This window comes from Neomonachus schauinslandi, chromosome 3 (assembly GCF_002201575.2).
Source record: "Neomonachus schauinslandi chromosome 3, ASM220157v2, whole genome shotgun sequence".
NCBI lineage: Eukaryota > Metazoa > Chordata > Mammalia > Carnivora > Phocidae > Neomonachus > Neomonachus schauinslandi.
Genome location: NC_058405.1, coordinates 158,870,164 through 158,884,663, shown reverse-complemented (window position 1 = coordinate 158,884,663; position 14,500 = coordinate 158,870,164).

Genomic DNA, 14,500 nt, shown 5'->3' with positions numbered 1-14,500 from the left:
CAGAAGAAAAGTCTGCCCTCCGACTGTGGCCGCTACTCCTTGCAGTGAGTGGTCTTTGTCGTTTTCTTCTCTGAATGTGGTGCTTGCGGGGACCTGGAGAGCATCAGAATCCCCTGAAAGACTTTTTAAAACACAGATTACTCGGTCCCACAAGCACAGATTATGTAGATCTGTTGTGGGACTCAAAAATGCGCATTTCTGACCAGTTCCATGTGATGCTGATGACCCTGGTCTAGGAACTACACTTTGAGAACCACTGACTTAGAGGGCTGGGGGACAGGGTAATGTGTGTGAAAAGCACTGTGGACATTATAAAACTGAACAAATAGCGATGCTGTTTGTCTCGCGTTTTTATTCCGTTTGTATTAGTAGTTTGCCTCTGCATTGTTACTTACCCTCCTACCAAAAAAACAAAAACAAAAACAAAAAAAACCCCGTAAAATCAGGGTTTGTTCCTACATTCACCTTTCCTGGACTCTGCTTCTCTTCCTTATCAAACATTTTGGATAAATTAGTTTGTATTAGTTGATTTATTTTCTTTATCTGACCTCTGCCCCTTTTCCCTCGCAACTTTTTGGAGAATTACTTCTCAGAGTTCTTTCCTGAAATTATTGCCAACTCCAGGGATCTTTCAGTCCTCACCCTCCTTTCCTCCTCTGAGCATTTAGGGCATTACCCATCTCCTCAAAACTTTGTTGCAGTTGTCCTGGTTACCTCCCAGATGCTCCTTTTTGTGCTCATGCCTTTTATCTTCCATCATGCTTTCTTACATGACACTCTCCATACATTCCTAGGGATTTAACTTTTCAAAGAATGCCACACTCTTCTATTGAATCATTAAATATTTGTTGAGTTTAGGCTCTGTGCCCTTCCAGGGTGAGGGAATAGCAGTGGGCAAGTCCTGAGGTAGGAAAAACCTGGCCTGTTGGAGGAACTGAAAGGGGCTAGTGTGACTGGATCTTGGTGGGAGATGGGAGGTCTGTGAGGAGCACAGTTGAGTGGTTAAGAGCCAGATTTCTAAGTCTAACCCTTTCCCCCAAGCTGCAAAGCCCCACTATCTGGTATCTCCACTAAATGCCAAACTAAACACTCAGCGCTATTGATTATTTTCCCCCCACCCCAAAGTTGTGTTTCTCACTTCTGAAGTTCTCTTAAAGATACATGTATTCTAACACTTCACCTTATTTAATCTTCAAAACTACCTTATGATCTAGAAACTATTATTAGCCCCATTTAATAGACTGGAAGACCGAGGCATGGAGAGGTCAAGAAACTTACTCAAGGTCATAGAACTAGTAAATGGAAGAGCTTGATTTGAACCCGGGCAGTCTGGCTGCAGCACTATAGCATTATTGCCTTGCCACCAAGATCTAATTTATCCATTCAACAAATAGTTACGGAGCTAAAGACCACTAGAGATACAGAGGTGACAAGTTAGACCTCTGACCTCACCAAGCTTATCTTCTATATTTGTCACATTTCTCAATTCCATCATCTTTTTCCAATATCATCTTCATTTAGGCCTCTATTTCCCCTAACTGGGACTTTCGCAATAACTTCCCAACTGCTATCCCTTTCTCCGCACTTCCAGAGTAATCTTCCCAAATGCAGCCTGAAGCATTTCACTGTTTAAATGCCTTGGTTTGTACTCCAGATCACCCAGGGATCGTTCTGACCAATGTTTCTCACCTTTACTTCCCATCACATTGGTGGTTCTTAATCTGTTATTGCTCTCCATTGTGGGGCGTATAGCAAGCAATTTTTGACTAAAAGCTATATTAAATTTAGCAAGTGATTTTTGTTTTTTTTTAAATGATTTGTTTATTTATTTTTAGAGAGAGAGTGGGGAGGGGCAGGGGAAGAGGGAGAGAGAAAATCCTCAAGCAGACTCCCTGCTGAGCACGGAAGCCTGATGTGAGGCTTGATCCCAGGACCCTGAGATCATGACCTGAGTAGAAATCAAGAGTCAATGTTCAACCTACTGAGCGGCCCAGGTGCCCCAGCAAGTGATTTTCCTTAAAAATTAAAGCGGATTGAAGATTATCTATTACAAGATCATTCTCACTTATTTCCATTCTGATATACGTACCTGAAAGAGAGGGAGGGCGTCCTTGGGCATTGTACGTGGCAGGCAGCCTATATTACCTATGCTTTCAGGTGTGCCCACGGGAATAGGTGCCGTGGGCTCGCAAGGGAAATGTTTATAAACTGTATCACGGCTGAAAAGGTTCCAAACACCTGAACTCTATGCTTTAGTCAGACTGAGATGTCCCTCTTCTTGAGATGTCCTTCCCTCATTTTTTACTGTCAAAATGCTATTTATCGTTTCAAGCCTTATTTCAAATACTATCCTTCCCTTAAGCCGTTCTTAGTCACTGCAGCCGATGTGAACACATTCCTTTTCTGAACTTCTTCGTACTTTCTGATATTTGACCTACTTTGAATTTGCAACTGTCCTATCTTTTATCCTATATTGAAATTCTTGATGGCGATGGCAATTTCTTACTCATTTTAGTTGTGCTTCAGTGTATGGCAAGGAACATGCTTTAGTGAGTATGGGATGAGTTTGATAAAGCTAGTACTTTCCGTGGTGGAGACTTGACCGTGGAGGAGAAAGGATGACAAAGAAGGTCAACCTGGTGTCTTATAGCAATGCTGGAAGATAGACGTTTAAAGGAGAATCTCGTCCTGGCTGTTTTTGAGATTTTACATGAGTCCCTTAATCTCTCTGTAAAATATGAGTATGGATGCTTTACGTGACAGCTAAGACCCTTCTAACTCTCATAAATGGGGTTCCATATCTTTTTGTAGATTCGTTATTGGTATCCTTAAACTGACTTGAGTTCCCAACAATATACTGCATGCCTACCTGATAAATGCTGTACTAGCATAACAGTTTAAGGAGCTTAAAGTGATAATTTTAAGTTTAAGGAGCTTAAAGTTAATGAGCTTGAGAAGAGGGATAAATCAGATCTTTGAGGAAATGCCTCATAAGACAAGGTCAGGGCCTGCTTTAAATTGCCTTTTGTTTTTGTTAGTGCTGAGTTAAGAATTCTGTAATGGCTAACCTTGCAAACTCCAGCATGTAAATAATAAAGTTTTTGGTGAAATATTAGCAACATTCAAGACAATGTCTTTTGATAAAAGTATTTTGGAACTTTTTTTCATCATTGCTAGGCCAGGTTGCGTTCCCTGTTTTTTATCGATCTATCTGTCTATCTATCTACCTACCTATCCATCCATCCATCCATCCATCCATCCATCCATCCATCCATCTACTTATAGGAAGGCTCCACACCCAACATGAGGCTCGAACTCACGACCCTGAGATGAGGTCACATGCTCTACTGACTGAGCCAACCAAGGGTCCCTAGGTTCCCTATTTTAAATGAAGATATATTTCATGAATGAAGATATTTTCAGTAATCACTCCCAGTAGTCTTCATAACATTTGTGTAGGATTGGGATTCTTTCTTTCTTTTTTTTTTTTTAAGATTTTATTTATTTATTTGGCAGAGAGAGACAGAGAGAGAGAGAGAACACAAGCAGGGGGAGTGGGAGAGGGAGAAGCAGGCTTCCTGCAGAGCAGGGAGCCCGGTTCTGTCCCAGGACCCTGGGATCAATGACCTGAGCCGAAGGCAGATGCTCAACGACTGAGCCACCCAGGCACCCTAGATTGGGATTATTTCTTTTTCAAGTATTTGATAGACTTTATCAGTGAAGCCCTATGGGCTTGGGTTTTCCTTTGTGGGAAGATTTTTAATTAATAATTTAGTTCCTTTACTTGTTAGAGATCTGTTCAGATTTCCTGTTTCTTCATGAGTCTGCTTTGGTAATATGTGTCTCTAGGAATTTGTTATTTTGTCTAAGTTGTCTAATTTGTTGGCATGCAGTTGTTCATAAAATTCTCTAATAATCCTCTTAACATCTGTAAAGTTAGTTGTGATGTCTTTTGTTTCATTCCTCATTTGATAATTGTGTCTTTTCTGAGTCAGTATAGCTAATGGTTTATCAGTTTGGTTGACGTTTTCAAAGCAAAAAGTCTCTTGGTTTTATTGATTTTTCTCTATCTTTTGGTTTTGTTTTTTATTTCATTGATTTCCACAGAATACCACCCACCTCCTGTTCTTATTTGAAGTTTAACGGTTTTTCACGAATAGACACGTGTCAATTTGTTGTTGGCCTTTGTTTAATTATTCTACAGTCTTGAAATGGTAGTTTGGGACAATCTTGCCCAGTTTTATCATTAGTTTTGCAGAGAGGATTTGCTGACATCTTCATTTTGCCATTGCTGCAAGTTCCCCATTGTATTCTTGGATTTAAAATTTTTGACCTACTTAGATGAAAGATGCTAGATGCAACATGTGAACTTGACATCAGTTTTAACGTTGGTGGTGGAAATAGATACGTGTTTCTTTTTCAAGGGCAAGTGACAATAGGTTTTTCTTCCAAAACCCAGGAAGATGCCAAGGCACTGTTTCAAAAAGCACATTGCTTCCCTTAAAAATGATCTGGGAAAAGTATTTATACTCCTTTACTTTGGATAGAAGATTGTAGAACACCTTATGAATCTGGCCTAAATACTGTATCATATATGTATGTTTACACATATGTACATATGAATGCATGTGTACTCCTACATATATATGAATGTATGTATGTGTGTGTGGCTAGAAGTATTTTCATAGGCTCCATAAGATTTTTATTTATTTTATTTATTTTTTATTTTTTTTATTTTTTTTTTTTAAAGATTTTATTTATTTATTTGAGACAGAGAGAATGAGAGAGACATAGAGCACATGAGAGGGGGGAGGGTCAGAGGGAGAAGCAGGCTCCCCGCCGAGCAGGGAGCCCGATGCGGGACTCGATCCCGGGACTCCAGGATCATGACCTGAGCCGAAGGCAGTCGCTTAACCAACTGAGCCACCCAGGTGCCCGGCTCCACAAGATTTTTACAATGAAAAAGTGTTGAGGTGCAGTGAGCTTTCAAATAATTTCATTTTAGATGAAAATGTGTTAAATAGTTGCTACATATCTCATATATATCATTTATCATTTTTTAAAAGATTTTTATTTATTTGTCAGAGAGAGAGAGAGAGAGAAACAGCACAAGCAGGGGGAGCGGCAGGCAGAGGGAGAAACAGGCTCCCCGCTGAGCAGGGAGCCCGAGAGGGACTCGATCCCAGGACCCTGGGATCATGACCTGAGCTGAAGGCAGACACTTAACCGACTGAGCCACCCAGGTGTCCCTCATATATACCATTAAAAAAAATTTTTTTTTTAATTTAAGTAATCTCCAAACCCAAGGTGGAACTTGAACTCATGACCCCGAGATCAAGTTGCTTGTTCTACTGACTGAGCTAACCACGCACCCCTCATATATCCCATCGCTTTCACTTGCTGTATAGAAGAGTTTTAGTAGTTATTTGACTATTAATAATATTTACTATTAGTAATATTTGTTAAAATCAAGATTGTGAAAAATAAAAAATAGGCATTGCTAATTACCTGAACATTTTAATAAAATTTGGTAAATAAGTTATTCTTTTAAGACACTGATTTCTTGGGACGCCTGGGTGGCTCAGTCGGTTAAGCAGCTGCCTTCGGCCCAGGTCATGATCCCAGGGTCCTGGGATCTAGTCCCACATCAGGCTCCTTGCTCAGCAGGGAACCTGCTTCTCCCTCTCTCTCCGTCCGCTTGTGGTCTCTCTGTCAAATAAATAAAATCTTAAAAAAAAAAAAACAAAAAAAGACACCGATTTCTCCTCTTGAAACAGATTCTATTATTTAGATTTTTGAAGCTTAGGGATTCAAGAAACCTGGCATTCAATCTCTCTCTCCACATAGGAATGATGGTAGGTTAAGGTGAAAACTCTTTGCTCCTGTGAAGTGTTTATTCAGAAAATAGTTTGAGGTAACTTGCCAAGTAAGTAATATTTTGGACGACCATAATAGCTACATTCTAAGCTATTTAACATTCAAGGCATTTATTTAAAGGAAAACAAACAACAAAGTTAACTGTGATGGCATATGGTGTAACTGTTAGTTATAGGATTATTTAGGAAGGACTGTTTATTGCTTATTAATTCTTATTTCTTAATATATTAAAATTCATTTAAAGAACAAGAAATCTTCTTGATAATCTAGATCTAAAGGTCTCTGTGTTAGAAAATGATCTCGAATGTATGTTGAACTGTTGCCTGGCATATTTAGATGGCCATCTTTCTTTGCTCTCTTTTTATAAGCCCAAATTTCACTTTTTAGGGGCCTATGTGTGATATCAAGTTATTAGCCTAAAATGAGAGTAATGAGCCTAAAATGTGCCTCGTGTGCTATAATAGAGGTCGGAAAACAATGAATTGTGGTTCTTATGACGTGCGCTGTCCAGCGAGGGACACAGATGATAGTGGCAAGCACAGTATCACTGTGAACGTACAGATGGAGAGATCTGCACTAGATGCCACTAGAATGTGGATGAGGGAGTGGCCAGATCTGCAGGGCTGGGAAAGAAGGGGCTCCCAGAGGAGTATGAAGAGGAGATAGCTAAAGTGGGACTTGAAGGAAGAGAAGAGGTTAGTCAGAGAAGTAGGGGCAAGAAGCAGCACGTGGAAAGGCCTGAGAAGTGGCGATGGCTGCCAACTTCTAGGAGCAGGGAGCAGCTTGGTGTGTCTGGTGTGGAGCGTAGTTCGTACATATGTCTGTGTGTGTTGGGGGAGGAACAGCGGAGATGAAGCGAGGGTTACTCTGAGAAGAACCTAGGCGGATATATTAAGGAGTCTGGTCTTAATCGGTGTTGTTTTCTGGGTAGTAATTTACTTTAAAATACTTTAGAAATTTAGTATAAACGATATGATATATTTAAGCCACCAGACGAGGCAAGGAAGGGTTCTTCTCTAGAATCCATGGCCCAGCTAACACCTTGATTTTGAACTTCTAGCCTCCAGAACTGTGAAAGAATAAATATTTAAGCTATCCAGTTTGTGGGAATTTGTGATGGCAGCTCTAGGAAACTAATAAAACGGGAAAGATATTGGCTAGTGGGCAGAATTGAAGGCAGAACTGGAGAAGCAGGCCTTGAGATGCGCAGGGACGGGGTACCACTGAGGGTCTAGCAGCAGAGCTTGCGGACCTGCTCTCCACAGCTGGGCCATCCAGGCAATCTGTACCAGTGGCCTTTTAACCTCATGGACCTTACTCAAGAGTCTCACTCTCGGGAGAGACTTGGACCCAGCTTATCCTGTGCCTTGCCCAGCAGCCCTCCTGGAACACATGGACTGGAGGACGGGAAACTTCCCAAAGGAAAAGACCCCCAAGCAGATGGGAGCAACTGGTGACTACCACACAAATTACAGTACAGTCCTTTTTGGAAGAAGAAACTGTCCTGTTGAATGCTACTCTTTTACCCAGTGAGGATAGGTGGTTATGGATGTTGAGAAAGATTATCTGGGCAGCTATGTGCAGAATGGTTTGGAACAAGACCAGTTAGACAGCTGGTGACATCATCTAAATATGAAGTAAAGGGAGTGTGGGAAGGTCTGTCCTGCTATGGTGGCTATGCCAAGGAAAGAACATTCTTGTTTTGTACTCAGTGATATCTTAGTATCAACTCATTCAAGGTTGTGTAAGGAGACTGAGAAAATGCCTTTATTTTCTGTCTCCAACTATTTCTGCCTAATTTTTAAACTTCTTTTCAGCGTCTTATGAATCAGGAGTGATATCTTTTTGCTATTTGTCTACACAGTTATATGAGACAGATCAAATGTTAATTTTCACTATTCTGGGGGTGGAGCTGGGAGCAGGCTGCTTTTCCTTTCAGGAGAGAAAACCCACTCAGAGAGCCCAGGTTCAGAAGGCAAGAGTACAAATGCCTTCTGTGTGCCCAACACCCATGGGGAAAACAGGAGGATCCACAGAGCCATGATGAGCGTTAAGGGTTATATTCCTCACTGTTACAGGCACCAGGGCGCTGCTGACATGGGGAAAGGGATAGAATTGTCTAGACGGGGAGGGGGGATCAGCACCTCATTCAGTGGGTCCAGCAGATGTAACATGGGCAGGAACCAGCTGCTCGTCCTGTCACCTTAGACTTCCCCTACCATCCCGACATTTGGTCACTGTGTCCCATCCATGTATGGGACCAACTAAGAGTAATTTTAATCTTGACAAGAGTGGCTGGGCCTTCTGGGACCAGCTATTCCTGAAGGGGGAAAAAAAAGTAGCTAACAAAAATGGTTGGGGCGCCTGGGTGGCTCAGTTGGTTGATTGTCCGACTCTTGATTTCGGCCCAGGTCATGATCTCAGGGTTGTGGGATGGAGCCCCACACCAGCAGGGCTCTGCACTCAGAGTGGAGTCTGCTTGGGATTCTCTCTCAAATAAATAAATCTTTTTTTAAAAAGTGGTTATATTTTGTGCTTGTGTGAGAATTGGCTGGATGGGGATGGTATGAGAGTAAGTCCTTGCACTATATACCTTTTTATATTTTTTTTTTTTTTTTTAAAGATTTTATTTATTTATTTGAGAGAGAGAGAGCATACGAGAGGGGGGAGGGTCAGAGGGAGAGGCAGACTCCCCGCGGAGCAGGGAGCCTGATGTGGGACTCGATCCCGGGACTCCAGGATCATGACCTGAGCCGAAGGCAGTCGCTCAACCAACTGAGCCACCCAGGCGCCCAATACCTTTTTATATTTTTGAACTGTGTGAATGTATTACTAATTAAAAAAATTTAGTAACTATCCTTTAATGATGCTTAGAGCCCAAAGAACTGGTTTCAAGTATGTGGTTTCAACTGTGCCTTTTTGAAAAAGTATTTGATTGATATCCATGCCATTCAGATTTTAGTGTATCAACTCACACAAGTAATTTTTATATAGACCCCTCTATTTTTGCTGCTTTATAGTTCTCAACTGTGACAAATAGAAAATAAATGCCTAGTAACCATCCTTAGCCCCAACAAGACCAAATTTTTACAAAATATGAATTATATTTACCACTGTTTAAAATGATACAGATGATAAAACAAAAAAAATTTAAATATTTTATTTATTTATTTAACAGAGAGAGAGAAAAAGAGAGAGCACAAGCAGCGGGAGAGGGACAGAGGGAGAGGGAGGAGCAGACTCCCCTCTGAGCAGGGAGCCCAGTGTGGGGCTCAATCCCAGGACCCCCCATCATGACTTAACTGACTGAGCCACCCAGGCACCCCAAAACAAATTTCTTATATTCACATTAGATTACACAGTTAAGGATTTTATTTTTGAGAGCCAAAACTTTTGTTTTTTTTACTTGCAGTTTATTTTGCCCTGGCTATTCCCACTAAATTCCCAAGCTCTTCTGCTTATGTGTGCAAAAACCTTGCATGATTTTTTGTCTCGCCTATGACTTCTCTGTTCTAGTCTCCTTTCTCTTTGTGCTCCAGTCCCACTTCTTCCCTTAGACTCCTGTGGCCCTAGTGAAGCCTCCAAAGTCAGTGGACAGGCCTGTGCATAGCCGTATCCCAGATGTGCTCACTGCCTCCAGCGACCTACCGCCTCCCATAGGGCAAGCCTGATCTCTGCCTCCTCTCACCCGTCACCCAGTGCTCTCAGATCAGCCCCTCCTCCCTCATTCACTTCTGGAGTCCTTACAGACGGTGGCTTGGTGACTTCATCATGCAAACTCTGGCTGACAGAGTGTCAGTTTACCTCCTGACTTTCTGGTCAAATAAGGCCTAATTCATATTCTCCTCCTCTGATGGCCTCAAAAACTCAGATCAATGGAATTTGGTGGATCCCACATGTTTTAAACTACAACGTTGGGATGATTACAATTTAGAACTCTTGCTCTGTGTTACTCCCTTCAATATATGGGAAACTGAGCAGGGAAGTATTTCTGAAACTGATACTAGATCAGATGTTTTCTAGGACAAAAAATTAAAGGGTTTTATGATAATACATTGAATAGTTTTTACATTGCCTTTTTATCTCCAAATTCCAAAAGAATGTTAACCAGTTGAATAGCTGACTTACATGAGTAAAATACCACTCCTTTGCTGTCAGATGCTCCTGCACAGACTCACAGCTAATTCACAGTAGGAACAAAACAAAACCTTGCAGAACTCTTGTAGTGTTCCTATCTGTCACCACTAAATCAAACGTATCCTTGGGAAGAGTAATCACATATTTATTTACTGAGAAATGTCTTTCATTATAGGTTTGTAACTTGCATTACTAGTCCAGTTAGATTGGATGGACACAGAAAGAAACAATTTGCTTTTAGAGCAATATTTACATGATATCTTCAGAAACAAATCAAACTTAAACTTGGCTATTTGTGTATATTGCAAAATTTGTCTGGTGGCCTCTAGCCTAGAAAGTCTAAGTAAATAATTTATAAATAGTGATTAATCTTTAACCTAATCAGACTTGAATAATGTTTCTAAAATTTGTGTCTTTTTTCCACAACAGTATAAGAATATCAGTTTGGATTAACAAACCACCTTTTTACTTGTGAAAAACTGAAACACCTGGAAAAAAAAGAAAAGAGACTAATTATAAAAGTGTGCAAATCCCCCAACTTTTGCTTATAAGGAAAACAATAAATAGTTGAAAAATTGGATTGGTAAAGCTTTACGGATCTGAATAAGCACATTTAGGTAGTTCTTATTCTTCCTTGGCCTCCATGTCTTCATTTATAAAATAAATGAGAAGCTGGATGAGCTCAGAGATTTTCACACATTTTTAGCAGAGGTTTAAAATGTTATGGGAACACACACACACACACATGATTTTAGTGGGGTACAGATTTAATAAGGTCAATGTTTAACACTTGCTTATAAAGCAAATATGTGAGAACAATTATGCTACTTTGAAGAAAGCAAAAATCTGAAATTGTGGGTAAAGGATGACAGTTAAAGACTCAGAATGTAACTTATATCTGCCTTTTTTTTTTTAACTGCACAGCATGGAGATAATTCTGACACATAAATAGCTGTAAGTGGTAAAGTAGCAAAAGAGATTTTTTTGGTTTCGCTTTGATTTTTGGTTTTTAAATTTCTCTTGCACTCTGAGGATGTTCTTTATTTTGAAGTTTGTACAAAAACTTGACAGCCCAGTTCATTCACTGATTGTCTCCAATTTGTTAAAGTTTGGCACTTAGCGTACCTGAGTGTATATGTGTGTGGCTTTCCTTGAGTACTAGTGTCAGGCACAATTCTGTGCACTTTACAAGCCTTGTTTTATACAGGGATTAGAGGGAATTTGCCAGCATATCCACATTTAATTTTGATACGGAAAGAGAGAGGTAGGGAGAGAGAGAATAATTAAAGAGCTAACTATTCTGCCCTCTATACGTGGGTGTATGTTTTTTAATTACTATTTTATAATAATTTAAAATATAATTTTAAATGTTGACTATTTTGATTTTTGTTGTTACTGTGAAAGGAGAAACAAAAATCTCATCAATTATTTAGTCTGATCTAGCAGAACTATCAATGCAAGTTCTTATTGTGACAAAGCACAATGGAATTAAACATATCTGTTAATACACAGGTTGTTTTAGACATTTAATTGGAAAATTAGAGTTTGAAGAAAAAAAATTTTTTCTCTGAATCTACGATGTAGTTCTTGACTCTGCTTTCATTTTCAGCATTAAAAATTGTTGCCCAGTAAGTGTGCAGAAAAACAGTTTAATTTTCCAACAAGGAAAGTATGTTTCTTTTTGTCAGCATAAATTTCCCAGGCAGTTTTGGTGGTCATGCTCCAAAGCCTTCAGTGTTCTGTGTTTTGTGTTAAGCTGCACTATAAAATTGTAGCCGTTGAACTCAACAAATACAACTAGATACCTCTTTTAAATAGCACTAATTAATTATAAATGTGGGAAGCAATAGATTTTAGTTTGGTGTTTTGCACTCAAGATATAAGTGATTCTCAAAAGAATCAGGGAATCGGATCTTTAAAATATCTTAATCCAGAGCTTTCTCATTTAATTTAATTTAATTAATTTATTTTAAAGATTTTACTTATTTATTTGTCAGAGAGAGAGAGCACAAGCAGGGGGAGTGGCAGGCAGGGGAGAAGCAGGCTCCCCTCTGAGCAGGACCCTAGGATCATGACCTGAGCTGAAGGCAGCCGCTTAACCGACTGAGCCACCCAGGCATCCCAGCTTTCTCATTTAAAATTTTATTTTAAGATGAAAAGAAAAACTGGGACGCCTGGTTGGCTTAGTTGATGGAGCATGTGACTCTTGATCTCAGAGTTATGAGTTCGAGCCCCATGTTGGGTATAGAGATTACCTAAAAATAAAATCTTTAAAAAAGAAAAGAGAAGAAAATGAAAAGAAAAATTGCTATGTTTTTCTTGGATAAAATACCTTGACTTTCCTTGTCAGCATCCAAAGCCATGCATGTTTAGTGTTAAAAAATTAAATGTTGGATAAGATTTAAAAATGAAACTAGAGGGGCTCCTGGGTGGCTCAGTCAGTTAAAGGTCTGCCTTTGGCTCAGGTCATGATCCCAGGGTTCTGGGCGGCAGGATGCCCTGCTCACTGGGGAGCCTGCTTCTCCCTCTCCCTCTGCCCCTCCCCTTGCTCCTTCTCTCCTTCTCTCTCTCTCTGTCTGTCTCAAATGAATAAAGAATCTTTTTAAAAAAGAAACTAGATTTATACATTTGTGCAATCCTAAACTTCCTTAGAACAGTTTGAAAGCTACTGGCCTGGCTGATGTTTTTTCTTTCTGAGTAATTTTCTTTCAGCTTAATAATCTTACCTTTTAGGAAATGACAGCAACGTTACACTATAGGGATAGACCAAGGTTTAAATGTCTTTGGGTCATCTCTTGGGATCTAAGAAAGAAAGCAAATAAAATACTTAATGTCATAATGCCATTGCAATATCTCATCAGAAAAACTATCTCGAATCTGTAGGTTTTGAAAAACTTCTTTTTTTTTTAAGATTTTATTTATTTATTTGACAGAAAGAGACACAGCGAGCGAGGGAGCACAAGCAGGGGGAGTGAGAGAGGGAGAAGCAGGCTTCCCACGGAGCAGGGAGCCTGATGTGGGGCTCGATCCCAGGACCCTGGGATCATAACCTGAGCCGAAGGCAGATGCTTAACTACTGAGCCATCCAGGCAACCCTTGAAAAATTTTCTGAGAGGAGGAGTCAGGATTTTCCTGAGGAATGGGATGGTTCCATTCCTCTCATGACAACTCTGAAGTGACAGTGATTCCGTGTTGTGATCTCTGCTATACTTAAATGTTGCTTAAGAGGGCACTTTGATTACTTACCTATCTTCTTTGCTTCCCAGATGTGAATTCCAAAGAGAATGATACATATTATTTGGGAGAGAGATTGCACACAAGTGGGGGTAGGTGGAGGGAGGGGCAGCAGGCAGAGGGAGAAGCAGGCTCCCCGCAGAGCAGGGAGCCCGAAGTGGGGCTCGATCCCAGAACCCTGGGATCCTGACCTGAGCCGAAGGCAGACAGACGCTTAACGACGGAGCCACCCAGGCTCCCCTGAGAATGATATATTTTAGGAAGATGTTTGGGGGAGGATAGTGGGAAGGGGAGAGTGGTTAGGCTGAGAGTTGTTTGCATTGGAGCCTACAGACTTGGTCTCCTCTGCAGTGATCTGAGAACAGCCCCATCTACACCTTTAGCCAAATGATTTGTGTGGAATAGTGCCCTTGCTAATTAACCCCCAGGCTCATTCTACTATCCTAGGCTACAAGCCCCAAGAATTTGACTTGTTTATCCTTCTTCCTTGTGCTCCTCAATTCCTGAGTCCTCCGTTGGGAACTCCCCCCTGCCCCTGCCCCTTAGGTCTGGCAGAAAGCAGGTATTCCTCCCCTCTGCTGTTGTCCTGTTTTTGTTTGGAGAGTTGACTTTTAGTTACAAAACTGTTAAAAACAAAAAACAAACTTCCCATAAGTAATGGAAAGTTATGAAGATCCCAAAAAGCATTTCTCCTAATATTTCTTTCATAGAAATACAAAAAGAAGACAACAAAAACAAACAAAAAACCCCTCAGATTCTAACCTGTTATCTTTACAAATTCTGTTCTGTTTGCTCTTAGTCTGTATTGAAATGTAAATGGGGGCTAGGTTTGCCCTTCTCAAAGGGCCTTTCCGTATTCTCTACTTAACTGGGGCTTGGGGAGTTGCTTGGCTATCTCATTTAGAATCATCCTGTTGCACCTGGGCTGGGCTAGACTCAGACAAAGCGCCTTAGTCTAGTCTAAGGTGGTTTTAGGTCAGCTCCTCTGCTAAACGGAATGGAATTTTTAGTCTTTTCCAAAACCTGCTTCTAATTCTTTTCACCAGACCTAGGCCCCCAGGTACCCCTCTGCTTTGGAACACAGGTCAATAGTCATTCCTGGCCTTCTTGAGTCTCACCAACTCCTTAGCTCTTGGAGTGAGGACCTCACACTTGTTTTTTTTGTTTGTTTTTTTTTTTGGTCTCAAAGGCCCCACCTCTGGGACTTAAGCTGCTCTTCATTGGCTTTGGGTAATCTTCCCTTTATCTTCTT